The sequence below is a fragment of the Oncorhynchus nerka genome, linkage group LG20 (assembly GCF_034236695.1).
Source record: "Oncorhynchus nerka isolate Pitt River linkage group LG20, Oner_Uvic_2.0, whole genome shotgun sequence".
Taxonomy (NCBI): Eukaryota; Metazoa; Chordata; class Actinopteri; order Salmoniformes; family Salmonidae; genus Oncorhynchus; species Oncorhynchus nerka.
Window position 1 is genome coordinate 45302825 of NC_088415.1, and position 6626 is coordinate 45309450.

A 6626-nucleotide genomic window follows, 5' to 3' on the forward strand; every position below is an offset into this window, starting at 1 on the left:
CAATTGGTAAAAATGTTGGTCCGGCATTGAGCGTATTTTACGACCAACTGGTGCACCCGGCCCCTGGTCTCACAAACACTGTTGTAGCTCTGCCGTCTTCCACCGCAGAGATGAAAATGATTATGCTAATTTGATTTCAGCGCGGTTTGTGTGTGGAGGTGGGGTCCTGTGCGTCTGTGGTGAATCCTTTTACCTCCTGTAATGGCTCTCGTTGGTGGTAGAAAGAGTAGACCAAGGTGCAGCGTGGAAAGTGTTCATGATTTTAATTCAAAAAACACTCAAACAAAATTTTAAACGAAAACGCACAGTTCTGTCAGGCAACAGTAACTAAACAGAAAACAAGATCCCACAAACTCAGGTGGAAAACAGGCTGCCTAAGTATGATTCCCAATCAGAGACAAAGATAGGCAGCTGCCTTCTGTATAAACACAAACTCACTTCCTTGACAACTTCTTTGACATTAAACATAGAAAACTTTGACGAAAGTCTATCAGAACAAGTTCACATACCTCGTGTCAGGATTTCAAAGACCCGAAAATGAGTGATCTAAGAAAGTGGATATTTGTCAAATCCGTCATTGGGAACCACACTCGGCCAAAAACAAAGAAACAGAAAACATAGAATTTGCCATCCGAGTCACACCCTGACCTAACCAAACATAGAGAATAATATGGATCTCTAAGGTCAGGGCGTGACACCTCCCAAGTAGGAGGAGAATTCTGGAGGCACAAACTAGGGCCTATTGTCTGTATTGATGTTGTTAGGATAACCCCAGTGGGCCAAGGGAGCCCATTAAAGCCCTGGTTGTGAGTCCACTTGGACTGACTATGGGCTTTAGAATCGGATAGCTAGACTTCCTACAACCTGCTTCCAGTTAGGTGATGAAACAAATTTGATCTCCTTTTCCAGACACTCCTGACCAAGGCATGCAGTATCAATGTTTCACACTTTGCAGTTGCAGTTTGCATTGCAGTTTGAAGAGGGTAGTAGAATCTTTCCATCCTAAGCTGCCAAACATTTTGAATAAGTTTGAAAACTCTTGGTCTCTTTCCCTCTGTTACACTTTTGTACACACACTCACACACATGCACACTCCAAAAGGCAGACATACCCAAGTGTTTCAGACTGATATTTTTCTCTCTTTCCACCATTTTGCTGATAATGAAAAATCTCTGAAATGAAACTTGAGACTCTCTGAAACAGAACACACAGCATTCTGCTATTCTTATACAAACACAATGTGACAAGATGGTTACTCCCCCTCTGCAGTGACAGTTCATTCCGGACTAGGGAAAATGTCAAAAATGTTTAGTCGTGCTTGAATGGAGTTAATTACAGTCCTCTAGGCTGCCTCCAACTCTGCCACTAATGGTACTGAGCTACAGATACAGTTCCATTTACAAGAATGTTTTAGATACATATCTAATTTGCGCAATATTAAATATTTATGCTGATGTAATTACAGTGACAATTTATCTTCCAAAAGAACAGCAATTCTGCTGTAGTTTCGATCACCATTCTCTTCAAATGTATAGTATTGATGTTACTGGTGTTGTTGTTGCAACGGTGGTAGTTGTATCTAAAGGTATAGTTCTTAGCAGTGGTTTAACTGGTCAGCCAGTGGTCAGGGATGAGTTGATGAGGGAAGTGAGGAATGGGAGAAGGTCTCCAGAGATGGTCTGGAGAAGGGAGGAGGGGATGGGGTCAAGCGGCAGTTTTCCCTACTGACGACAACCTTTACCTTGAGCATTTCTGTTTCATGCTCTTCAAGCATTTGTCATTTGAACATTAGTGGAATGCTACATGCATCACTGGTAACACAATGATGGAGGAGAAGCAAGTAAGGCATTAATGAAAATGTTTGCCATTAAAAACTTGTCTGAACATGGAGTGAGTGGAAGCAGCATTATTTATTTATAATGTTTTTAAGTGACAAACTGTTGATGGTGGAGCTATTTTTAAACCGTTTCTCTTCAGTTCTCCGTTCAAAGCAATTTTGCTACCACTTCACAGTTGTTATGCTTTTTATATTATTTGAGAACAAATCAACTGCATCCTTGAGGGCGATATGTTGTAGAAATAGGGATGTTACACATGCTGGTGTATAATAATGAGTATAAAAGTACATCTCTTCACAATGTCAAGATTATGAAGCCTTTACAAATTGCACTTTTATAGTAATTCCAGTGTTTACTTTATACTCAACATTTGAGAAATCTTAGAACAGATTTGAGTCAAAATAAAACACTTTTTAGGAATGGGGGACTGACCTAGAAGAGACAATAATGTCACGCCTGCCCCCGCTCCCCATCTCTGGCGCTCAAGGGTGCCAGGCGGCCCATCATTACGCACACCTGTCTCCATCATTACACGCATCAGCGCTTCATGGGACTCACCTGGACTCTATTACCTTATTGATTGCCTCCCCTATATTTGTCACTTCCTCAGTTTCTTCCCCGTGTCTGCATTAATGTCGTTGTGTTTCCCCTGTCTAGACGCTGTCCTTGTTTTGTTTCATATCTGTTTTTTTTTTAAATATTCACTCCCTGTTCTTGCTTCCCTGTACCAGTGTCTGTCCTCACAAATAGATACAGTACATTGGTCTGGCAACATGTGAACTAAAAGCAAACAGGTTTAACAAGTCTATAACGTAGATAAACATACGTGATCGGGTCTTTCATACGTTGCCAATGGGTGATATTAATGTGTTTAGGGAAACACTCTGTGTTTGAGACAAGGCATGGGATCATGGGACAAAAAAAAAGAGTATTACTTCTCCTTCCATATAATGCATTTAAAATTGAAAAGCACTACAGTGTAATTACATTTAATTCAAAGTTATAATTTGTACTTGTTTCTGGCATGAATCTGCTAATGTCACGCCCTGACCATAGATAGCCCGTGGGGCTACGTCCCGCACCGGAGCTGCCACCAACGCTAGTTGACTACCGTAACCCTCCCCATCCAGGTACGCACCTTTGGGTTCTCTATGGTGAAATAGGTCAGAGCGTGACTAGGGGGTGCTCTAGTCTAGAATTTCTATGTTGGTGTGAGTATGGTTCCCAATTGGAGGCAGCTGAGTATCGTTGCCTCTAATTGGGGATCATACTTAGTGTGGTCCTTTTGCCACCTGCGTTTGTGGGATATTGTTTCGTTTTGGTTTAGTGCTATCTGCGCTACGAACTTCACATTCGTTTATTCTTTGTTGTTTTTGAAGGTTCACTTTAATAAATATGTGGAACTCTACTCACACTGCGCCTTGGTCTGCTCATTATGTATATGACTTACGTGACAGCTTCCATAATTCTCAGTCCTACCTTTACCAACCCTAGCTGGTACTATACCAGTACATGTCTGTATAGAGGCCTCAATGGGAATACCACACGAACACCCTATTGTGCATTCTCCAGAACTTCTCCTCTCTCTGTCTCATAACCTACATTCACTAGCGCAGTGGTCTAATCGATCACGGGGAGTAATTTTTTTCATTCTGGCAATTTTCTTCAGAGCACAGAGGGGATAATGTGAGCTAACAATGTGGAAAATTAATGCTCCACTGGCATAGAATAATTTAGTAGTCTCCCTGGCTGAACCACAGGCTACATGAGGCAAGTTGGGGAGACAAAGCCACCCAGCATCTCATTTTGTCTGATAGAGGCTCCCAGCCAGACTTGTCTCTCAATAGCATCTTAACGGCTTTTTATTCCACATATCCTCACTTCATGAGGTGTACTATACACTGATGCACATGGGAACAGTGTGCTGTTTGTGTGTTTGTTCATATATATATATATATATAATATATATAAATATATATGTACACTGCTGACACCCCCAACCTCTCACAAATTACAGCATCATTAGTGTAATGTATGTCATTATTGTTGTCTTCATTTATGAGTCTAGCAGGACTTTCAGCAGAGTCATCTACACAGTGTGCAACCTCAAAACTGCACAAGGCATTGACTGTTTGAAACCATGTTATGATAAATTATTATTGTGGTTGACACTTACCGGAAAATGGTGAAGTGTGTGTGTGTGTGTGTGTGTGTGTGTGTGTGTGTGTGTGTGCGTGCGTGCGTGTGCGTGCGTGCGTGCGTGCGTCTGTGTGTTTTATTGACGGTTCTTGTCACCCTGGCTTTCACCACCCACGTTGACCCAAAGCTAGCCCCAAACTTGCTGGTATTACTCACAGTGAGTAATATCAAGAAACACATTGACATAAATACATTGGGTTCGTCTCTGTGTGAGTGAGAGTGTTGAAAAAAGCAGCCTCCTCAACAGTTTCAGTACTTTCAGTTTCCTCTGTCCTAACAGTCTATTTAGTTACAGATAAATAAGCTGTGCTTTTGTTAAAGGTTGTTTGCTAAAACTAAACAGAAACCTAAAAAAAAATGTGTCAACTAATTGGCCAATGCTAGAAACATCATTGATCATTATTGACTTAAAAGGGAAATTTCACCCTGGCTTTGCCATGGCTAGGGCTGTGGTGGTCACGAAAGTTTGTCAACTGGTAATTGTCAAGCAAATAACTGTCGGTCTCAAGGTAATTGACCGTTAATTAACATAAGAACTTTTAGCATCTCCTTGCCTCCACACGCATGCCACTGATGCAGACCTTGTTACTGATGCAGACCATGTTATATAGCTGAGTTGTCCTTCTGTTAGATCCTGATCTGGCTATGCCAAATGGCTGTGGGCTACACTAGTTCATTTAGCAGACAAGATTTGCTTAGAATTCTGTGGCATTATTTGATATTATTGTATCGTATGAAGAATACAATTGAACAGTGCTGAATAAAAGAAAGGGTTTGAGGGAGTGTGCACATGCGGCTATTCTGTGTTGAGCGGTTAACAAAGAAATAGTTTATCCTATATGCTTAATTTAAAGTTATTAATGTAACTTTAGTTGTTCTACAAACATTGGGTTATATGTTTTGATTTTTAATACATTGTAAGGCTGCATGATGCGACTCTAACGATGATTTGAAAAGGGTCGCTTGAAAGGCATGAGCTCTGCTTAGTTTTTTGCGCATGCTTTAGGCAATTCATTAGTCTCTCATTCACAATTTGAGAAGCACTTGATAATGCCTTGAATTTCCCAGCGGCATGCTGTTTGTGTGGCCATAATGCACCCTAAAAAAATCCATGCCTTTTGCAGCCCTTCTTCCTGAGTGCTGCCTGCTCTGAAGCTTCTCTCATCTCACTCACATGGCTCTCCATCACGTGGTCTTTCTCACAGGCTACAAGTGAAGACAGACAACTGCACGTGTCTGTATCCAATTCCGAGGTGCATTTTGAAGATATTGGAAGAACTGTCCAGATTTACTTTTCTTCAGCCAATAAGATGAGTAGGCTTAGCAAACAAAAAAAGCTCTACAAAAGTTGACCTATTCTATTCTGTGCGGGAAATATATGTTCCAAACATAGTCTGAGACAGTTGTGGGATGCGATAGATGCCAAATTAATACAACCATTAGCATCAAAAAAACTTTTTTACACAATGAGGCTGATGCAACAGATCAGAACATTTAGCTTAAAATTTTTATAAAATATTAGGCTATTTCTTCACATTATAAGCGCAGCAATGCGCACCCGGCAGTAGGCTATAAGCACAAATGTTCCATTAGCAGAAAACACCGCAAATGCGACTATGCATTTAATGCTTTAATTATAAAGGTGCATTTTTATGGTGAAAATTATCTTCCCCAAACTTGACACTCACGTGCTGCTTATGTATGCCAGTTAGGCTATACACCCCTTGTGAAGCAGATTAATGTGCTTAATTTTCACACAATTGCATATCCTATAGAAATATTGTGCAACATTAGCTCTCATGAAATTTTTCGATTACATTTGCTTTTATGTCAGAGTGATTCAAGGAACAATAGAGTGCTGAGTACCAGGCAGTTAGCAAATGGTCACATATTAAATTTGACTGCCTTCATGACTTGGCTGTGGTGGTAATACAGTCACCGCAACAGCCCTAGCCATGGCATACAGTCAGTATTAAATTAACAACATTATATTTTTGCCATAAACATAAAAATTATCCAAACCACAAGCTAGATCGAGCTCATTTTCATTTCACTGGTAGAATCAGGTTTAGACTTCCTGTGCGTTTGTCTGCACATAGTGAACCACAAAGACTGGCATTCATAGCGAATGCAGATACCGCCCCACTAGGTAGATGGGGTGTGCCCACAAACTTGGATGATGCCGTTGTTTAGTTCGGATAAACAACACACAGTAATCCCAGAATTTATGTAGGCAAGATTTTTTTTTTACATTTCTATTCACAAATGTTTGCCATCATGCCGTGTAACATTCTGTGTCCTGCTGTACTAATTACAAACAAGCTTGAAAATTATCTTTCACCGTCCTACTTACCAGAGATTTACCCCAATGCTGTCAGTGGCTTGCGGGTAACAAGAATGATGCTTACGGTGACCAAAGATTATCAGAGGGATTTTCAGGCTGAACTGGTGGGGAATGTATTTCAATGACAGACAGTTTAATGCTATTTTTTCCTTCACAACAAAACAGAAGATTCTTGATTCGAGGTAACCTAGCTAACGTTACAGTCCTATATTGAACTCTAAAAGCCATCAGCTAAATCATACAGC